Below are 22,400 nucleotides of genomic sequence, written 5' to 3' on the forward strand. Positions count from 1 at the left end.
CAGTTGTAGCAGTAGAAACCTGGTTGGGTGAGCTTCAGAGATGCTGGCTGTCATCAGGGTCCTCACCATCACTAGCTCTACTGCCTAAGGCAAATAATTTTCATTTTGACTCTCAGTCTATTTCCTTGGCAATGAAGTATATCTAGGTTGGAGTAGATGTTAAGGTCAAACCCTGCTCGACAATGCGTTGAAAAAGCTTATATTTAGGGAATCAGTGTTGGTTTTATAGAAGCGCTCAAGAGAGTTCCTTCCATGTGGGGTGATTTCAGTGGTTGTGGATAAAGACCTGACCTGTGCTGCTATTTAATAACTAGGCTGCAAAATCAAAAGCAAGGGATGAAGTTCTGTTCTGATTATCCTCTACTTGTCACAAGAACTTCCCAGCGTTCTTCGCGTTGTTTCGTGCATTGAAGCCTAAGATCATGTGCACTGAAAAGCTGCCCTAAGGTGTCCTTCCTTCCAGCCTCTAGTTCAGCTGAACAAATGGAGGAGACGCCCAGGCATGCTGCCTGTTAGACTTCTGGAGTATGGCATTCAGGGCAGGGGGTGGAATTCTTTCCTCCCAGGTCAGGTCTTCCATGGCAGGCCTTATTTTTTTGTTTGTTTGTTTACTTATGACCTTTTTATTTGTTTCCCATATATGCATATGTTCCATTCACTCTCCATCAAACCACCTTCAGTTTTTGACTTATTTCATTTAACATGATCACATTGAAGTCCATCCATGCTGTCCAAATGTCACTACCTTTTTCACAGCTGTGTAGTACTCCACTGAGTATATATTCTACAATTTCTTTATCCATTCATCTTTTGAAGGGCACTTGAGTTGGTTCAATAACTTGCTGATTTTGCATAGTGCTGCTGTGTAACTAGGCATAGATACATCTTTTCATATTATTTGGATATATACCTAATAACGGTATTGCACAAGGCAGGCTTATTATCAGATATCACCCTCACTAGCCTGTGGGAATGACCTTCTTCACTTGCCCTGAGGGTAACCTACAGGAAACAATGGCTTTCCCTTTGTTGCTACTTCAGGGTGCTTCTCTATCTCTTGCTGATTCCTGCACCTTACAAGGAATTCATTCATTAAACTCTTTTAAGTCATCCTTTTGAATGCCCTCTGTTTTTATGCCAAGGTGTCATTCAATACCACAATTAATTTAACAACTGCAAAGCCCATTGTATTTAGTAGCCATTCATCACCTACTTTCAAAATGACCCTTTGGCATTTGATGAATGACCATGACACCATGCTGATCGTCCATCAAAGTGAGCATGGCCATATACTTTTCTCTTTGATGCAGTTCTCTCTTCACCCTCCCTTATTTTTTTATTCAACCCCAATTTATTAAGTACCTGTTATCTGTCAACCAACAACTACATAACATGGTGAAACTAATTGTTTTAAGAAATGAAAGTAAAATCGCACTTTGTATCTATCCCAATAGTTACCATTTCCGGTATTCTTTCTTCCTAGAGAACAGAGCTACCAACTGGTACCTGATCAACTTCCTTTATCATTTCTTACCATGCACATCAGCTGTTAATGGATTAAGGCTCTTAGTTTACTGTTATTGAAGAATATACTTATTTCACCTTGATTTTTAAGCATGTTTTGAAGGGGTTCTGGATTGACAGCTCTGGTTTTTGATCTTTCAGCACTTTCAAGGTATTGCTCCACCATCTTCTGGACTCTGCTCTTCTGGTGAGACACCAGCAATACATCCCCCACATGACATATTGCGTCCTCTGGTGGCTTTCAAGATTCCCTCTTTATCTTTTCTGTTCGTGGTTTGATTATGATGTGTCAGGAGGCACCTATGTGGTGTTTTCTATATTGACTTTGGATGAGTTTGACAAAACTTCTTTAATCTGCACATTTATGTCTTTCTCCAAATTTAGGAAGTTTATAGACATTACTTCAAAAAAAAAAAAAAAACTATGCCCTATTCCTTCTTCGCTTTCTTTCTGGCTCTCCAACTGCCCATATATTAGATTTTCCAATGTCCCGCAGAAGCTGTTCTTTTAAAAAAATCTTTCATCTGTCTTTTTTGTCCAGATTGGATCCTTCTCATTGATCCATGGTCAAGCTTATTGACTTTCCTCTGTCATCTCCAATATAACTGTTCAGTCCTTCCAGTGAATTTTAATTTCAAGTGTTTATTTTTTTCAGTTTTAAAATATCTATCTGCTTCTTTAAAAATTGCTTTTTACATTAAATTTGTCGGTCATATTTTATAAATATTTGCTGACATTTTCTATCTATTTTAACATAATTTCCTTTACATTTTTGAATATAATTATAATAGATATTTTTTATTTTTGTGTAGAAAAACTGGGGTACAGGCCACAGGTGGGGGGTGAGTGCAGCCCCAGAGGCAGAGTGGGGAGCAGAATGAGTGGATCTACTGAAATATGATGCTAAGGGGAGCTTCAGGCAAGACAGGAAAGGTCTGCTGCACCATGTGGGTCAGCTCCCTGGCCAGGGCTTGAACTCAGGCGATAGCAGTGATACTGTTCATACTCAACCCCTAGGTCACCAGGGGGGGCAATATTTAACAGGTATTTTGCAATAATTTTCTGCTATAATCAATCTATCAATCACCTCGTTTGCATCTATATCGATTGCCTTTTTCTTTCTTTGAGAATCACTCATGGTTTCCTTTGTAGTCTAGGTTCTGTGCATGTTGTGTCATGGGGACTAAATTCTGTTATGTAACCCCTAAAGTATGTTGATTTATTTTTGTTTTCACAGAAAATTAACTTGGTTGGATTTAAACTATAAGGGTTACCTTTGGAGAGACCACTCAAATCTCAATCCACTTATTTTATCTTGAGTTTTGTTGTTGCTTGCCATCCTGTGCCTGGGTGATTCAATAGTCAGATATTGAGACAAAATTGATACACAAGACCTAATGCCCCCTCCTCCTGTTTTCTCTTTATGAGGGATTCCCCCCTCATTTTTCGGTATCTGCATTTGCTCCAAACTATAACCTCCAACACACTGCGGGTTAGCCAGCCAGCAGGACATGAAGGGATTCTGGCACCTACAGAAGGTGTGGAAATAAGAAACCCCCTCAACGTCATTCTCTTCTTTTAAGTGAATATTTCTTTCAAGAAACCACCCTCCTTTATGCTCCCAAGTGACTTGATGTAGTCATGTTAATTTTGTCAAGCGTTTATAATTATTATTGTGGGAAGTTTTGTATGGAAGAAGCTTTATAAGTCATCGTGGAAGCCCAATGGAAGTACTGATCTTCCTTGACTTGCAAAGGGGATACATCCAAATAAACTCATCTGAAGTTGAAAATATCATACGTTGCAAATGCATTTTAAACACCTAGTGTATTAAACGCCATAGCTTAGGCTGGCCGACCTTAAGCACGCTCAGAAGACTTACATTAGCCTACCCCTAGCAAAATCTAACACAAAGTCCTGTTGATAACAAAGTGTTAAATGTCACTTGCAATTTATTGTTCAGAACACTACCCCACAAGCGGAGCACAGGATGTTGTATGAGTTGTCACCCATAATGTGCACAGCTGAAAGCACATAGGTCCCAAGGAAGGTTTGAAGTATTGAACTAAAATTGATGCAGGCTCATGGGAATGACAGAAATAGGGTCATCAATTTCTCTCACTTCTGATAAGGTTCAAGAATAGCTGGTAGAAGGCTGTTTGCCCTTGTGGTCCCTGGGCTGTCGGGAGCTGTGCTCACAGACACCGCCCAGCACCAGGAGAGTGTATTATAATTGAATATCGCTAGCCTGGGAAATGATTAAAATCTAGAACTAGAAGCATGGCTTCTATGGAATAGGCATTGCTTTCATACCACTGTAAAGTAACAAAAAAAAAATTGTAAGTTGAACCATCTTAAGTCAGCATTGTCTATATATCTACCTTAAAATTAAAAAAAATTTAACCTGAACCTGTGTTTGGAGTAATGGGTACCCTAACAGAGTAATGGAGTCAACAAACAGGCCAACCAAAAATGACAACTTCATGTGATCAGCCCACCCCAGAGAGCATGCATCAAATTAAAGTGTGGCATTTAATTTTGTCACACATGCAATTTGGAAAACATATGACAGTGTTTCTCAATCTCAATCAACAAAATGCCTCTAACTTCAAGGGAGAAAAACTCATATTTCACCATCTCACTTTTTCCAAGTTCTCTGGAATATTCACCCAAAGCAGCTTCTTCACTTGGAGATGTTCTTAAAGCTTATGTTTTATTCCAAAACCTCAGCAACCATGACAGTAGTGGCAAGCAGAGCATGGCTATTCCTGTACTGAGCTACTATGTGCTTGCCAGGAATTCTGCCACAGAAGACATATATTTTTTTTAATTTCCATCTTGAAGATAAGGAATTCAAAGCTCTTGGGGGTGAAGCTTTGCCAAAATCCACCCAGCTTGTCAGAGGTGGATCCTGGATTCAAATCTCTGTTCCTATATGGAGAATGTGAGCCTGTTTTTGGTTATAATCTAGACTGATATGGGTTCTCACTTAAAAGTGATATTTGTCTAAATTTTAAGTGCTAAAGGAGCATTCTTCTGTCAAAGAAAAGCCAAGTAACATTTGAACCCAGGAGAGTTACAGAAGACAGCACAAAGTTTCACATCTTTTGACATGAAGTAAATCATAAACCTGAACATCCACAGAGCAGTAAACAGAGCTGATTGGCAGAAGTAAATTCCCTTCCCAGGGAGGAGGAGGAAGTTGCTGTAGAAAGTCTATCAGACCTTTTTGTAGACCTCATAAGAAATTCCATTATTCCCGAATTCTAACATGATTGAAAATGCAGGGCATCAGTCACTTTCAGAAGCTAATCATACTCTTAACAGCCAGAGCAGCATGACTTTGGCTCAAGATAGGTCAAACTTGCTTCTTTCCCTCTTGCTGGGGGTCAGGGTGGGGCAGGGAAGATTTAACTAGATTGAAAACAGCTACAGAGTTGAAAGGCACTTGAGTAAAGCTTTGCTACCAGTCTATCCATGTCTTCATCAAGAAGGTCATCTTCCAAGTTTCTGCACATTTTGTTTCAGCCAGTATGGAGAGGCCCTGGCTGTGGGTCTTTTCCAGCATCACCTCCTGTCAGAGTTATCTTGGCAAACAGGGAGGGCAGGAAGAAGTGGCTTGCCGTGGTCTGAAAGCCTTCTCACATTGAAGTCTCATGGTCATATTCACTTTCCCAAAGACCACTGTGGCTACTGGGTCCACAGCACTCTGGAATCACCTAAGAGCTGATGCTGGGTGACTGAGAAGCCTGGGGTGGAAGTGAGCGTGGCTCAGACAAGGACGGCCACAGAGTTAATGGAGAAACTTGGGTGAGACTGAAAGATGCATTTTGATGCTTCATTGACATAAGTTTCTTTTTTTTTTAAAGATTTATTTGTATTATGCATATAAGAGCTGGGGTGTGGGCCAGAGGTGCAGGGTAGAGATGTGAGAGGACTTACCAGAGACAGAGTGGGGAGCAGAACAGGTGGATCTACTGAAATACACTGCTGAGGGGAGCAGCGGGTAGACAGGAGAGGTCTGCTGCACCATGTGGGTAGCTCCCTGGCTGGGGATCGAACTCATGCTGCAATAGCTGCTGATCGCTTCATAGTGCTGAGACTTAACCACTTGAGCCATCAGAGCGGCCCTGACATAAATTTCTAATTAATTACCTATAAAGACAGGGCATTTAGAGTCAGCTTGTTTATTTCTGGCTTCGTCTGTCTTTACGTGAACGGTAAGTTACGTGTTTGCTCTATAATTAAGTACTGTCAGAGCGCTTTGCGTCATATAATTTTCATTACATCTTTGTATCTTTTTACAATTTCCATTTCACAGATAAGTGACTTGGATGAGGTCATGTGGTTGATGAGTGGGGAAATCTAAATTCAAACCCAGGCAATCTGACTGTAGAGACTCCCCTCTGAATCCTGAGTAGTAACACGTTCCTCTCTCTCTAGTCTCACATCCAATTAACACCTGTGATGTTGTGTGGCTCCAGGTGAGACAGAAATCTGGACTGGGACTTTTCTATATTTTTCAATTATCCACATATTCTCTGTCTTTTGAATCAAAGATAACAATATGCCAGCAGCACCTCTAAAGGCTGTGGGCCTGAGAAATCTCCAATTCCTTAAGTGCCATCTCTTCAAAACTCTGTGAAGCTGATTGCAAAGTGGGAAATCTTTGCTTGTGATTAGAGTGTTAGATTAATTCTTAGAGGAGTTTCTTACAACTTCAAATAATTTCCAGCTGAAGCAAAACTCCAAACACCCTGATTTCTCCCTGACAATTTCAGCTGAAGAAAAAAAAAAAACACACACAAAAAAACCAGAGGAATGTGCAAACTTCCATGCTGATACTTTTATCTTCATACTAGACATCAGAGAAATGTGTTGATGACAATGATGGCAGCTGAGTGGAAACATTAACCTATATCAGATTCATTCTCAGTACAAACTATGACTTTCATAGATTAGAATGCAGAGAAAATACCATCCTAATGTTTCTTGAATACTAGAAAAGAAAACTTTGCATGACAAACTGGGGAACTTTTGAATCAATCACTGATTGGATGGGAAAATAGGTATAAAACAGGAGGATTCCAGAGAAACCAGAATGTGTGAACACCCACTATGAATACGGGTACCTTCTGTGATCTGTGCTTTTGTCTTGAATTATCAGCATCAGAATCTTTTATACGTGACTCCTCCTACACATCATCTGAGAAGATCCATCTCATCCTCTCACAATAATTTTTTTCATCAGAGTAGGTGTTATGTCATTGCAAAGGTAAGGTAGGGGACAGGTAAATGGTAGAAATGGATAGGGCAGTCTTAGGAGGAAGAATATGGTTTGGAGCCTGGCAAACATGTCTCAAGCACCAACTCAAACAGTAACTTATTGGGTGATCTTAGTGAGACAGAGCTTGGCTCAACCTCAAGTCACGTGTCTAGATTGTCTTCGTGATCCCATTTACCTGAATGGAATAGTAATGATGTCAGGTACAAAGCACCTTGTACTCTAAAAGCTCTCCATAATGATGGATATTATTATTACCATCAGTTTTCCCCCTTCATACACATCCTTTCTAAGCCACAGTGACTGGAGGTATATTTTCCCCTCTTCATTGATATAAATTAAGATGTCTAGTGCATGGACAATAGTAATACCCAACACGTATTGAGCCATTTATCAATTAGCAATATGTTTGGCAAGATGCAACAAAAGACCCAACTAACACTAGCTTTGAGAAATATAGATTTATTTCTCCTGTGAAACAATTCCAGAGTTGCGAAATCCAGGACTGAAATACTGCCTCAATGATGCTAAGAACCCAAAGCTTTTACAGCTCTTCATTCCCACACTCTTAGTGGGGAATAAGTAGATGGCTTCCTTTGAAGAAGCTTCCATCCTCTGGATACCTGTAATATCTGAAAGAATCTGCATGCAGAGGCAGCCACTCTCCAGTTGGTAATTACTGAGACCTTTAGACAGTTCTCTGGGTCTCTATACTCACTCTTCACTTCACTCTATTCAGATCTCCCCAAATGCATCTGGTTTATTAGTGGAATTAAACATCGATCCCCTCAGCCCTCAATATATCTACAGAGGGCCTGTGATGCTCAGATCCCCGAGGTCCAAGGCTTCCAGACTAGAGAAGACTTACTATAACTTACTACAGGATAAGGCCAAAATATCTTAATTTTCATGGGTTCCAATATGTGAAAAAAGTAGAAAGCAGATAAGTGAAAATCAATAAAAATAACATTTATACCCAACAGATAAGCAGAAAGTATAAAAAAAGGGTACAGATAAGAAGGAATTCATATTCTTCTGATCAGAGTAAGACATAGTCTAAGCACTTTGGAAAACAGGTTGCAATTATATTGTAACATTTGCATGGCATGCAATGAAGCAATTTTACCCCTAACAATTTTACTCCAGGGAAATGCTATGTCCTATCTCCCTCAGAAGCCTGCACAAGAATGTCTACAGCAGCGTTGTCCACTATGAAGACAAAGGGACAAGCACGCAGACCTGGAAGCCATCTAAATACTAGAAAAAGGAAACAAATAATTTGTTATATTGAAATGGAATAGTGCCATATTGCAGTGAAAATGACTGTTAAACAAATCACAATCAATTTGACTTAGGAGCATAATTTTAAGGGGTAAACCCCTGAAGTAAGATTAGTTTGACACCAGCTTTTAAAGAGTATGTTAAGAAACAGAGTTAAACTATGTGTGTGTGAAGAGGAAATATAGAAGAATCTTTTCTTTTTAATAAATAATTTTTCTGTAATTCACTTTCTAGAGTCACAAGGCTGTTTCTATTATATTCTAATTGGAGTTTTTAGTATAATCATCAGGGGAGATAGAGTGGTGTGCACCTACCCCATCTTTCAGATATCCAGAAGTCGTCACTCCTTTTTAAACACATAGAGAGCTAGCAGTGCCGCTCATGGAGATGAGATGAACAGGAGAAGGGGGTTGAGCATTTCACTTTTTTGTACTGTTGAATGAGTGCTGTTGTCCACAAGAAACAAAGGAATAGCTTACAACTGTGTTACAGAAATGTTTGCTTTATCAAGCTGCTTCTCAGGTTTAACAATGCCAAATTAGTTGGCAGGGAGGGTGGTTTAGAGCATTAGGAATCCAGTTGCCCGCTTGTGCTTAGGGAGGTGGAGAGACTGGCCCTCCCCAGCAGGCTTTGCAGACCCAGCACATTTCTCAGCGCTCTCGCTGCTGGGCTGTTGTCGTCTGTTTACTAAGGGCAAACAGATCACTTAAAAAATTATGGAGGTCATGTTATTTTACACTGCATGTGATTCAGAGGTACAGATTCACACTTCTTCAAATGTGCGTTACCAGATCACACCCACCTCCAAGGCGCTCACCACCCTCTGCCATAGTCCATTGGGCTGCTCTCCTGCTTTGTTGGCCCCTCCTCCCCACCTCCTCAATCTGCAGGTTTTTAGGGTTTGTTTTGGTTTAATTTTGTCTTAATTTTTTGTCTGTGCCTTTGTTTTGTGTCTCCATATTCCACATATCCTGAAACTAGACCACTATCTCACACCATACACAATAAATTAACTCAAAATAGGTTAATGACTTGGAAGTAAGAGCTGAAATCATAAAATGGACAGAGGAAAACACAGCAAAACCCTCTGCAACACTGGCTTCAGGGATGTCTTTGGGGTCTCCATTCCAACAGCAGGGAAACAAAAGCAAAACTAAACAAATGGAACTGTATCAAATTTAAAAGCTTCTGCACAGCAGAAGAGATCATTGTTAATACAAAACTACACCCCTCTGAATAAGAGAAGAGACTATATTTGCACATCATCCATCAAGCAAGGGACTAATATCCACGATCTACAAAGAACACATGTAACTCAACTGCAAGAAACAAAGAACCCAATCAAAAAAATGGGCAGAAGAGCTGAATCTGAAGAAGACCCACAGAAGGCCAACAGGCACAGGAAGAAGCGTTCATTATCACTTATCAGGGATGTGCAAATCCACACCACGATGAGATGCCATCTCCTGCCACATCAAAAAGACCAGAAACAAGTGTTGGTGTGGATGTGGAGGAACGAGCAACAGACCAGGACACGCGGAGGGTAAAGGATGATGTGACCATGTGAAACAGTGGGAAACAGGTGAAGAAACCAGTGTTGGGAAAAGCACAGCAGATGCTTTCCCCACCATCCTGCAGGTACAGCATGACGTCACCAGCTGACAGACACAAAGTCTTGATCACAATGGCCAGTCGCTCCTACACACAGCTGCTCTGACCTTGGTCGGGAGAAGCAGGAGGTCAAATGAAGAACAGAAGACAGTGAAGTTAAAGCCCAGCTAACGGCATCCTTATTTCCTTCTTAGCATCCAGGCCTAGGTCTCTGTAGTCCCTCCTCATCCAGGTCTTGAAGAGGAGGGACACGCTTCCTTGATCCCTTATCCAGAAATGTTTCAAAGAGTTTACTCTCTTACTTCCATAATTACAACTCTCCATACTTTCTGTTCTTCTAATTCTCATGCGTTTCACCCTAAATCATTGAGAGGTGATATAATTAAATCAATGCCTGACTTTGAAATTAGGGAAGGAAAAAACCTGACTTATTCCCAACAGAGTCGAGATTGCTATTTCTCTTTCTCTTACTATTGATATTAAGATACAATCACAGGGGTGGGCTTGGGGGTGTGTGTGAGGAAGACCGGGCTTTAGAATTTATCTCTTTGCTGAATAAGTGACAAAAGTTAAAAAGCAGTAATTTAGGAAGCTTAAATGTGACAGTGCATGATAGATGGTAGCTGGCAAGGCTGCAAAATGAGAAACATTAAAATCGTATATTAGAATAGATCAAGCCCCGCTCTCCAGTTTATGTCAGCAAGTTTCTTTTGATATGTCAAGTCTCCATAGGCCTGGAACTCTAGTCTACTTTGAAGATGGATTTAAAAGGAATATGTTTATATTTAGGAACTTAATAATGCACCAAGAAGCCAGGGACAAAATCAAACCGAATGTGCTACTGTTCATTTGCTGTGAGATCTTCCCAGGCCTGCCACCCAGGGGCTTGGTATACATGCAGAAGCTCTAGAGATCTGTTTCAGAACCAGATCAAATATCACCTCCTCCAGGAAGGCCTTCTGATCCTCTCAGTGGGGTGCATGTCTGCTCCCCAGTAGCCTCAGCTCTCTTTTGGGACCTTTCTTGTGACACCTGGTGTTTTCTCCCTTGCAATAGATCTGTTCCTGTTGGTGACTCATCTTTCCTGCTGGCCTGTGAGTACCTCAAGGACAGGGAAGTGACTGTTTCAGCCCAGGCAGGGCCTGGGAGAGAGCACGATGGCTGCGGCTGTGTTTGAAGATTTCTCTGCTGATCTGCAGCGCCTTGTGACCTTACAGCACTTTATCCAAACTTCTGCTAGAATTTGATCCATCCTGAGCAGTTGCTGTCCTGTGCTTCTTCCTCTTCATGCTTGAGGACAGAGGGTGTGTTCACTTCTGTAGGGAACATCAATGGCCAGGTCAGGGTCTGAGCCTCAGTAAGTGTCTGTTAATGCACAGACCCGTCCATGCCGGGCAAGAGCTGCCTTCACCTGGTCGTAGCCTGAGTGTCCATGAACCAGGATCTTTGTCTCTAAGTTGCTGCGTGTCCAAGAACAAGTGAATCCCTTTCCTATAATGGCTGGGTCATGTGACCACCAAGGTTCTTGCTACCACTAGTGTGAAGTAATTGTATGTGCTGAATTCTTTGTCTCTGTCAACAGAAAGGACAATATTGTTACACCAGCACCAGCTGGCCCTCAGAGCTCACATTTGTGTGAATATATTCACGGTCTGTAGGGCTCAGGCTTGGAGAGGGAGTGGAGGACAATTCTAGGGGCTCTTTGGGGGTTATTCACCCCTCTGGTGTTACTTTTCTTTCCCCATCGGCCTCATTAACTCCCTGGCAAGGATAAGCTCATGAGTGTGTTACCTCCCCTCGAGAAGAGGGACTTCTCAACATGTCACTCCAACCTCCATTCAAGCCCGGGTTCAATACCAGAGAACCACTACCCGAGTTTTAAACAATGCCTCTTTGTCATCTGTGTAGTGTTTCGGGGGTGGTCAGCATCTTTACTGAGGTGTGACTGGCAGGCAAACTTATACTTGTTTGTTGTTTACGCTTGATGAGTGGGTGCATCACAGTCTGTGCTAGAAATACACCTGTCACCTCCAGCTGTTTCCTCCTGCCCATGGAGATCTGAGGTTGAGTGGGGGCCTGTGCCTTTGTTTTTTTTTTTTAAGATTATTTATGCATACAAGAGTTGGGTTACAGGCCAGAGGTGCAGGGAGGTGAGAGGACTCACCAGAGACAGAGTAGGGAGCGGAACAGGCGGATCTACTGAAATCCACTGCTGAGGGGAGCCGCGGGGAGACAGGTGCTGGTGGCAGGTCCGACAGCAGAAGCGGGGAGATGGGTGTGGACGAGGCCCATAATTAAAGCCTGAGCAGGTGTCTGCTTTGTCAGCCTGAATCCTGCAACTGACCTCCCAGCAGCCCGGTGGGAGAGGTCCCTGGGTCCTCTTGCCTGGCCCCGCGGTAGCTCTGCTGTGGGGATAAGTGACCTCACACTTACGCTTAGGACCCGACTCTGCAGAAGTTTTCTTAACACAAACTGAAGAGGCAGATTAAGTCACCTCAGCCATAGGCCATATATAAAGCGCTATTTTTGTTTATGGGGTTGGTCTTGCTTTTGTTTTGTCTGTCCCAAAAGACTTCACATTTTTATCCCGGGTTGTTTCCAGAGCAGTTCTCTTTGTAAACACTCAGGAGAAAACTGTTGGTGTAACACTTCCTTCAGATCAACACGCCCTCCCAGCCCCCTCAGAGGCCGAGGGTGCTCAAATAGTTCCCCCACCAGAAGCTCTAAAGCACACAGCAGAGGGCGCTCATGAAGAATCCCTTGCTCTTCCTATTTGTTCCTTTTTTTTTAAAGAGTGATCAGAGACACATAAAGTCTTCACGAGAAATAAATTTAGAAAATAGCCTCCAAGTGGAGAAAAACCTTCCAGAGACCAGGGCAAAGAGTTGCTGAGGAAAGTGGCTCCTGGGGAGAGGGCGCAGCTTGGAGCTGGTCCTGAGCCAGAGACGTCCCGGGGCCCTCCACATGGATGGGCAGGGCCAGGGGCTGCGCTGGGGATACTGAGGCTCAGGGCCAGGCATGCAGGGAGGACCTTGGCTGTCGAGGTAGTAACAAGAGGAAGTGCTTCTGCCATCCATGCACCCTCGTGATTCACCGATTTTAACATACACACACACACACACACCAGCACATTTAAGGCCATCAGGAAAAGATAAGCCAAGGAGGAGGGAAGGGAGACAGCTGTGGCCTCATTACATTTTCTTTGCCACAGAAGCTTTTTGTGTGCGACGTCCCCAAGTCACAACAGGCTGGGAGGTTGGAGTCCATTTTAGAGAAGCTAATTATCTAAACATGGCCTGGCATGCAAGTGGGAGATGGTTCCAGTCATTTCACAGGAGGAGGCCAGGTTCCTAGGAGCTCACAACATGGACATTGATATCGCCAAGCCCCCTCTGCCTACCGTTGCTCAGCTCTGGACCTTCCGTGCCGCACAGAAGAGTGATTTCTGGAGAATAGAAAGAAGAGACCTGGAGGGTAGAGAGAGGTTTTGAAACTTTTCTAAAGTGTTAATTGTTCTTGAGGGACACAAACAGGTGTCCTGGTTTAGGTATATTATTTTATTTTAATATTTAATAAGAGCTCCCCTATAAGATGCAGGCACAAGGGATGTTGGGTGGGGAGCAGCTCCCTCTTTTGTTGATTCTCTTCATTTCATGGAATCTGACTACTGTCTTCCTCTGTTTGCATGTTACCTTAATCAGGGCAACGGAGGGGTCTCGGCCAAGTCCTCGAGCCCTGCTACTCCCATGACTGACCTGTGAAAGGTTACATGACATTAGCATTTCACATGTCTATAGACTTAGACCCACCATAGAACTCTGGTGATGGTGAGGATGTTTTTGCATCTGTTCTGATCAATAGGGTGACCCCCCAACTACACGTGGCTTCCGAGTCCTGGAAAGGTAGCTAGCATGACTGAGGCACTGGAGTCTGAAGTTTATTAAATTTGAAGGACTGCAGATTCACGTAGCTCCAGGTGCCCCGTGAACTCTGTTGGGCAGAGTGGGTTTAGAACCTTGAAAGAAGAAGTTAAGAAAGCAAATGCCTGCTCGCCATCTTGGTGAGGGTTCTGCACCCAGACCAACTTTGTCCATTGATTGGAATGTTCAACCCAGATAAGTTATTGGATGCTTTTGAATCTAGCTTTTGTCCTCTGTCACGTAGGCACAACCGCCTCTGTTAGCATGTGACTGAATGCTGTTGGCTCACCAAAGTGTTGGCTCACCAAAGTGTTCAGCTGAATACAGTGCTTCATACAACTGCAAAGTTTAGAGACACGTTCAACAAAATTGAATTCCCTCCTCTAGTCTTTATTTCTAGTCTTTGGAGGCTATACTAATAAATTCCCTTTTAAAAATTAATTAACTAGGTTGTCCTTGCTCAAATTCCATCCTTAAAGTGTGGAAAATTCTGCCTAGAGAGATTAAGTAACTTACTTAAAATCACTCAGATAGTGGGTATGGAGCTGATATTTGAATGTAGGCATTTGGGTTCTATATTCTTATCTCTGTAAAGACTCCTCCAAGCCCATGATGACTCATGGGTGGCCTCTCAGCATCCATTTCTCCTGCCTTATTATGATCTCTGCAGCTCTGAACCAGAAGTTTTGATGGGTTGGTCTTAAGACAATCAGCACATCTCCTGCCCCTGTTCACATCATGTAGATGGACACATGATGCATTTCAGGACAAGAGGCTAAGACACTAACCTGGATCTTTAGATGGAGAAATTTCCAGTTTTGCTTGTTATATTCAGGGGAATTATAAACGCAGTTACTGTTGGCAAACATTTTGTAACCAACATCATGCCTGAGGTCAGGATAGAATAAAAACTGAAGAAGGCAGAGTAGAGAGATAGGAAAAAATCTCTGCCCTTGGCAGTACTGATTATCTGCCTGATCCAGCTTTACCTGAAGTCTAATCTATGTCTGGCTATTTTTCAGTTATGCAGAAAATTTTTTTAAACAATGTACATGTTTGTTGCTATTATAACTATCAGGGGCAAAAAATCCAAATTTACTCATACTGTCACTAGACTTTGAAAACTCCAAATTTTATAACCCAGAAAATTGCGTCTACCCTTTGAAAGTCAAAGTGTGATACTAACAGATGCTCTCAGAAAGTGCTGCCCTCTGCACAGAAACACAATTCTCTGCTCTGGCATTTGGAATGAGGTCTTCATAATAAGGGGTAAGAGATTAGCTCCACAGCAAGCAGCAACAGATCATTAAAAGAATTTTAAGGTTGTGACAGGAAATGATATCAGTAAAAGCAATTCCTCAGGGAGGGGGAGACACCATATGAGCAGCCAGCACTGGCATGCAAGGGTGGGGGAGGGTTAGAATTAGGAAAGTCCTTGAAGAAACTCCCCATTGTGCTCAGGAGCTAGAAGACAAATGGTGACTTTGCCCTGAGTTGGGAGAGTTGTTTCTCTTCCAACTTCACAGTCACCCGATGTAACCTGGGAGTGAGACAGGAATAATCACTGAAGGAGAGTCAGCGATGCAGAGCCTTGTCTTATGGTGACTCAGCAGCATTGGGAGGTGGGGGTGTCATGGAAATATCACTGGGGCAAGAGTTCAAAGTCCAGGTCTTTGTGCATCCTTAGCCCTGTGACCTTGGCAGTCACTTGAATTTCCTAGCTTTAGATGAGGGGCAGTGTTTTAGCTGTCTGCACCCCACACCCCAGCCTCTCCACCCTCCTCAGGAGGCCTCTCCCAGCTGAGGTAGCAAAGAGCTAGCCTTTCCCTGAAAAATCTTAATATCTTGTCTCTGGGATTTCACTCCCATGTGCCCTCTGCCTGTATAGTTTCCCCACCAGCTCTCTTCAGCTGTTTGTTTCAGCTCCTGAAGCCATTGCTGACATACATTGACTGTTGTCCTGCCCTGGGACTTATTAGCTGATGCTGAGATTGTTTGCTCCTTCTCAACAGAAGTTAAAGTTCACACAGATCCCACTTTCTGCCCTACATTGCACATCAAGCTCTTGGAGGTCAGGAACCATGTCTGGCATCACTGTGTGCTGGGCTGCTAAGCACAGGGCATTCAGCACCCCTACTTACCAAGCTCTCCCAGCTGTGCCCAGATCCTGCTGCCTTCTCAGCTCTCTCTCCCATTCTCCACAGTGTAACTGAGAAGATCCTCCCTTCCTCAGATTGTCTCGCAACTTCTGGACTCACAGGAGAGGGTTATGGCCCCTTTGGTGCATTTAAGGGTGAAAATTCATCACCTCTCTTTGCATCTTTGTTTATTTTCAGTTGACAGTGACAGAAAAGTCAAACAGATTTGGAACATTAAATACATTACGGGGAAAACCTCTGCCTGGGACTGTTCTCTTCCCGCAGTCTCCAGGGGCTCTCTCACCTTAACTTTGTTTCTTTCCTGGTTCCCAAGCAGCCAAACTTCACAAGACCTGTTTCCAAGATGTATTTCACAAGACCCATACACAAAGCATTTATTTGTCATTCTTGATAACTAGGATGGGGCTTTCACCCTATCTTGGTAATCAAGGATGTAGACCTAATGTGCAGAGAAAGAGGCATTGAGGAATGGCATTGGAGAAAAAGAGAAAGGAAGTTTCCCCAAATATACACCCTCCTGGATCATATCAACCTCTTGTCCCCACCGTTCTTTTGTGGTTTCAAGGCAGGTTAATGTGGGCACCTAGTCCCAAATTTCTCCTTCCTCCTCAATTCCAACCTACCACTCCTCCTCTTTCCAGCCACAGTTCTGTCATGTGCCTGGACCAACCAGGGGCCAGAAACCACTTTAAGGGATAGTCTTCCAGCTCAGGAAATGTCGTGAATTGCTCCATCTGAGTCACTATGTCAGTTTCTGGGATTATAGGCATCAGCTCACTACCAAACCATCAGTCTCCACATGCCCTCTCTTAGCCACATGCCAGGAAGAAGGACACTGGCCTCAAGACCAACCATGGACAAATGCAGAAGGAGACAAAGCAGTGGCTGATCATGTCAAGCTCATTAAAGATGAGGTCCATCTCTGGGGGTGGATAAATTATATCCCACTGAAGAGATAGCCATTTAGATAAGGATAATGCATACCATAACTCATATCCTTATTTTTAAGACAAGTTATAGCTTATAATAGGGAAGGTGAACTCTAAGAGTAAGTATTTAATTAAAGAACAAGATTGGCATGTAGGCTGGTCATAGCCAGGCTCTCATTGAATGTGTGGGTCTCATTCGATGCAGGTAGTAGTTGAAATGCTGGCAAGACTCAAGTCTTTGGCTCACCCATGGCAGGGGTATCTGAATCCACAGCAGCTTTGTCAGCCCAACCTTTTTCTTATTCTGATTTTGAACTTTGTTTTCCCCACTTTCATGGATGAGTTAGAATGAAGAAAACCATCCAGCAAATGGTACAGAACCTATAATGAAGTGTAACATGGCTGAGGGCTGAGATAATATATTTCCATTTGAGTTTATCTTTCCCCAAATTTCTTTCTTTTTTTTTTTTTAACACAAACTAGTATATCATTACAATTTTTTTTAAGATTTATTTATTTTATTTATACATACAAGCACTGGGTACAGTCAGAAGCGCGGGAGGGTGAGAGAATTCACCAGAGGCAGAGCCGGGAGCAGAGCAGGCAGAAGGACCGAAGTACACTGCTGAGGGGAGCAGCGGGCGGCAGGAGAGGTCTGCGCGCCATGTGGGACCCTCCTCCGGTGGCCGGGGAGCAGCCGGGGATCGAACCGGCGCTGCAGAGGCTGCGGGCAGCTTCGCAACCCAGCGCTCAACCGCTGCGCCACCAGGGAGGCCCAACCCCAAATTTCTTATAGTGCATTAGCCACCCAAAGCTCTCCCTTCCCCAACGCAAGTGTGATTAAACTGCTGATTGCATCTGAACAAGAAATTGTGCTTTTTGGCGAAATAGTTTGGCGCTCATCTTGGTACTTGCAGTAGCAATTTCATGAGGTTGGAGAATGCATCAAAAGGTTTTATCCAGGCAAGGCAGACCTCTCCTGTCTCACCCGCTGCTCCCCTCATCAGTGTATTCATCAGTCTGCCTGTTCTGTTCCCCGCTCTGTCTCTGGTGAATGCTCTCACCCTCCTGCACATCTGGCCTGTAGCCCAGTTCTTATATAAAATAAATAAATAAATCATAAAAAAAATTTTAAAAAATGCTTCATTCAGACAGGGAGATAGAAGAGTCTCAGATCCCCATCAAGAATTTGAAGAAAGATCTTCAACATTATCCATTAGCAGAAAAAGTGAGTTTCTATGGTAACTGTTGGGCGGATGAGACATGAGCACACCCAGGCTTCAGAGCCAGAGGACGGTAGATGTGCACTGGCCTCAGACCCCCGTGATGACCCACCAACGCCTGCTCGCCCAGCAGTCCATTCCCACTGAAGACAAGCAAGTGGAAACCTCAAGACAAGGGACGAGTTTAACATCTAAAGGCAAATTAAGGTCTTTCTCAAGGAAATACAAATGTTAACCGTGCCCCATCCTTAGCTCCTCAGTGAAAACTGGCCACACTTTCAGCCACATGCACCTGCACCTGCTTGTCTGAGGGCTTCATTCCCCACCACTGTCCACTCTGCCTGCCCAGTAGCAGGCTGAAGACCTGGGGACTGGACATGGTCCCCAAGTATGCCTCAGCCTGAGGTGGGAGGGAGTTGGTGTGTAGATAACACAGCTCCTTCCCCTCCCAGATGGGGTGACACGTAGTCTCCAGCAGATGAATATCTGGTCACATACAGTGACCCCTGGCCTGATGATGCACCTTTATCGTTGTCGGACTCCTGCCTGTCTTTGTTCCATGCAGGCATGGATGGTATTTTCTTCTTCTCTCAATGAACTACTTCCACTTGAATGTTTTTTCTTAGGCTCTGCATCTGAGGGATTCCAAATGGGGACAGCCCTTTGTACTTCAGGCACCTGAGACACACCCATTTCCTATGTGAACCAAAGGTCACAGCTGTTAGTTCATTTCTTTCCTGCCTCACCTGGCATCAGGTCACAACAGGGGAAGCCACTCCCTCCTCACAGTCCTCTTCCTCCCTTGCTCCTTTTGTCTGTCTGTCTGTCTGTACTATCAGCAAGAAGCTTTCTTCAAATACTTAACAAGTGCAGCGTTCAGTTTCTCTTTTCTCTCTCCTTTTGGGGTGATGTCTGAGGGGAGAATGAGGTGGCACATGTTTACTTTGACACTGTAAGACCGTAAGTCTGAATTTTTATGACTCTGTCTCCCTCCCTTGCTGAGTCCCCGTGAGCTCAATGATAATATCTGTCTTACTCAAGCCGGTATCCTCAGCATCTGACTCACAATAGGAACTGAGTAAATATTTGTTAATTGAATGCAAAAATGAATTAATAAATAACGTATCATCTCATTTTGAAAGGAAGATAACGTAGAACACACTGGGGAGGAGATACACAAGGAAGATGACGCTGGTTAGCTCCAGATGGGAGGGAAATTTTTATCATTTTTTGCTTTAGGCTGCAACAAACATGCTTTTTGGTAATAAGAAAAATTACCAAAAATTACCCCAGAAATATGACCGTAGAATTGTTGGGGATACCGGAAGTGGAGGGTAGGAGATGGGGGACAAAGAGGGATGGGCCCAATGGGAAGTAGTGGAGTACTTTGGGGGCCTTGGTGGTGAGTGTGGTGTGGTGATATCCATCTGAAGAGGGGTCAACCTGTACCCCTAAATCATTTTGTAGACCAATGTTACCTCCATAAAAAAGATACAATTTTAAAAAGAAACTAAAAAGTATCTTTTTGGCTAATCAAATAAAGGGTATTTCAACAAGTGCCCATTTGCAAATATTGGCCATTATCCTGGATCTACCAAGATGGCGTAGATTCTGGTAGCATGGCTCTTTCCAATACACTCATACTTGCTGGATTAGGCTCCTGGTTTAGAGTATAAAATGATGCTTATGATGATTATCACAGTAAAAATAACCCCCCAAGAGCCTCCCCACTATAAAATCTCATGTCTGTATTCCATAAGGGCAAACCAAATGAAAACCTCTTCATCTCAGCATACAGTCAGTGTAAAATGTTTGCGGGGAAGCCTCTTAAAGAAAAGAGCCAGTCTCTTCATTGCTTTCTCCTTTTCAGGGATGACTTGTTGGTCTCCGGGGATCCGAGGGAGGAGTAGCAGCGTGTTCAACTTTAACTCTTTGCACAATCAGCATCTTTAAGACCTGGGAGCAAGGGTTTCCAGGTCTGCCCACACCCCCCCTGCTCACTTTGCCACAACTCTGGACTTCTCTTTGTTCACCAAATGCATCAGAGTCACCCACCATCTCTTCTGGGACACACACTGCTTAAAATGTGTTCTTCTTGGATCCATTTTTCATTAAGGTCTCAGCTCAAGTAGCAGCTGCTGGGAGAGACTGTCCTTGGTCACTTGTTCTGACCCAGCCATTCTGTCCCATTACTTTATCTTGCTGCTCTTTTCTATCAGATACACTTTTTCTTTTTAAATTGACTACTACATTTTCCTTCCCCAGTTAGGAATGTAGACTTTCTGAGGTGCCACTTTGCCTAACTTACCTTTTTATTTTCAAAAAATCTAAACTCATATTTTAACATGCTAAAAGCTCAATACATATTTTTTCTTTTTATTATTTTTATTAATATTTTATTTTATATAATTCTTACATCGTTTTTCATGTTTGCACAATGTATGCATTATGTGGTGAAATGATAAATAAGGAAAATAGGGAGAGAGGCAGGAGAAAGGAGAAGAGAAACTCAACACACCATCTTTCAGCTGAAAACCTCAATTCTAACACCCATTAAGATACCCCGGAAAATAAAGACTCTTTCATCTCCCACCATCTTCTCTCTTTAGAAGACAGCTGAGATTCTAAAAAGCAATTTTCCTATTATATACGTACTGTAAATCAACATAAATATGTAGTAAAAACTAAAATGTGAATATAATGATTCACACTAAACTTTCCTTTGTTCACACATCACTGATAGTAAGCGCCATTGAATGATTAAAGAGGAAATGCACAGAAATACTATGACCTGAACATTTTTCTGAATCCTTGATGTGAGAAAATTATAAATTTTGAACACATATTGCTTTCTTTGAACCTGAAACATGAGCAAGCAAGAAATTACTGCCAGCATTTTCCCTCTTTCAGAATCACATGGATAGTTGAACAACAATGTGAATATACTTGACTCTAGTGAAATGTAGACTTAAAAGTGGTGAAGAGGGGCAAATAAAAGAAAAAAGGGGGTTGGACAATTCCATAGCCACTGCTCCTGTCAGTGATCACTGGAGAGTTTGCTGGGATGGAGACTTCATGGCCATCAACCCTCAACCCTGAGCAGTTGGGACAAAAAGAGCCCCCAGTGATCCTGGACACATCTAGCATAAGTGAGAGCAGCCATTGTTGTTATAAGTCACAGAATTGTTTTTGTTGTTTCTGCAGCAAAGCCTCACTAATCCTGACTAAGAGATGGAAGTGTCTTGGTGAGAGTGAGTAGGGAGAGAAGAGAGAAAGTGTAATCAGAGGTTTGAACATGTTTGCAAGATTAAGGGGGGAGTGGTTGGGAAAGAGAGAAGCGGAAGCTATAAGAGGATGTCACTGGTTGTCCATGATTCTGGAGAGGTCAGGGGCTGTGTCACCCTGCAGGTGCTGGCACACACATTGCGGACCAGGCACACGGGGTCTGAAGTCAGCTCATCTAATACGACCCTCGTGTCAGGCAGTCATTGTTACAGACACTTTCTGCCAATGGGATCACATCTGGAGAAAGCTAACCAGCGGATGGTCAATGTGTGTCTGTGATAATTCAGCATCAAAACTTCCTCCACAAGAAATTGAAGAAATATCTTCTCAGGACCTCTCTTTCCTCATATGTAAATGAGGTTCATCATAGAATCTACCTCTTAGAGTTTGTGCAAAATCAAATGTGTTACCAAATGTAAAGCACCTTGAAGACTAGAAGAGAGTCTGGCAAGTAGCAAGTTCTAGTTAAGTGTGATCTTAGAACCTGTTTGGGTTTTAAATATGGCAACAAAAATCTGTGGATGGCTTCCTTTTGCAATCATTGGAACAAGGGAGAATGGTAAGGAGCAGGGAAGTTCTGCCCTCTTGGGAAACACACAGGCACCACAAGCAGTGGTGAGATTGAACAGCTCTTGCAGAAGCAATAAATTTTTGTAACTGCAAGGAAAGCAGTGAAGAAATAAAGAGATATGGGCAAAGATGAGAGAGAGAGAAAGAGAGAGAGGCAGGGAGGGAGGGTGGGAGGGAGGGGGAAGGCACAAGAGTTGAGAGTCAGGGCTGTAGAAGAAAGGAAATCTAGGAAAAAGCAAAGTTTATTGACTAGTTGACAAAACAGACTAAAAAATCAATAATGTTTTCTCTGACACTTTAGATAACTTCCCAATGATCCTGGGCAGCTTGCAGAAGGAGAAGGAGAAGGGGTTCCTAGGGCTGACAGCCTCTCTCTAGAACAAGTTGAGCTTGCTTTATTTTCACATCTCCCCAGGTGGGAAGCAGTGCAGGCTGTCACCTTCCTCAAGGATGAAAGTGAGCCTCCTCCACCATGATGGGACACTGGAGCTGGGATCAGGGGCAGCAGAGCTAGGCTGTCGTTTTGTTTGTGTCTAGGGGCTGTCTGTGACTGATTCTGCCTTCCTGGCTGCAGGAATCTGATAATGCAATATTACTTTTGAAGATTGTTGCCA

Source organism: Talpa europaea (assembly GCF_964194135.1).
Source record: "Talpa europaea genome assembly, chromosome: 12".
Classification (NCBI taxonomy): domain Eukaryota; kingdom Metazoa; phylum Chordata; class Mammalia; order Eulipotyphla; family Talpidae; genus Talpa; species Talpa europaea.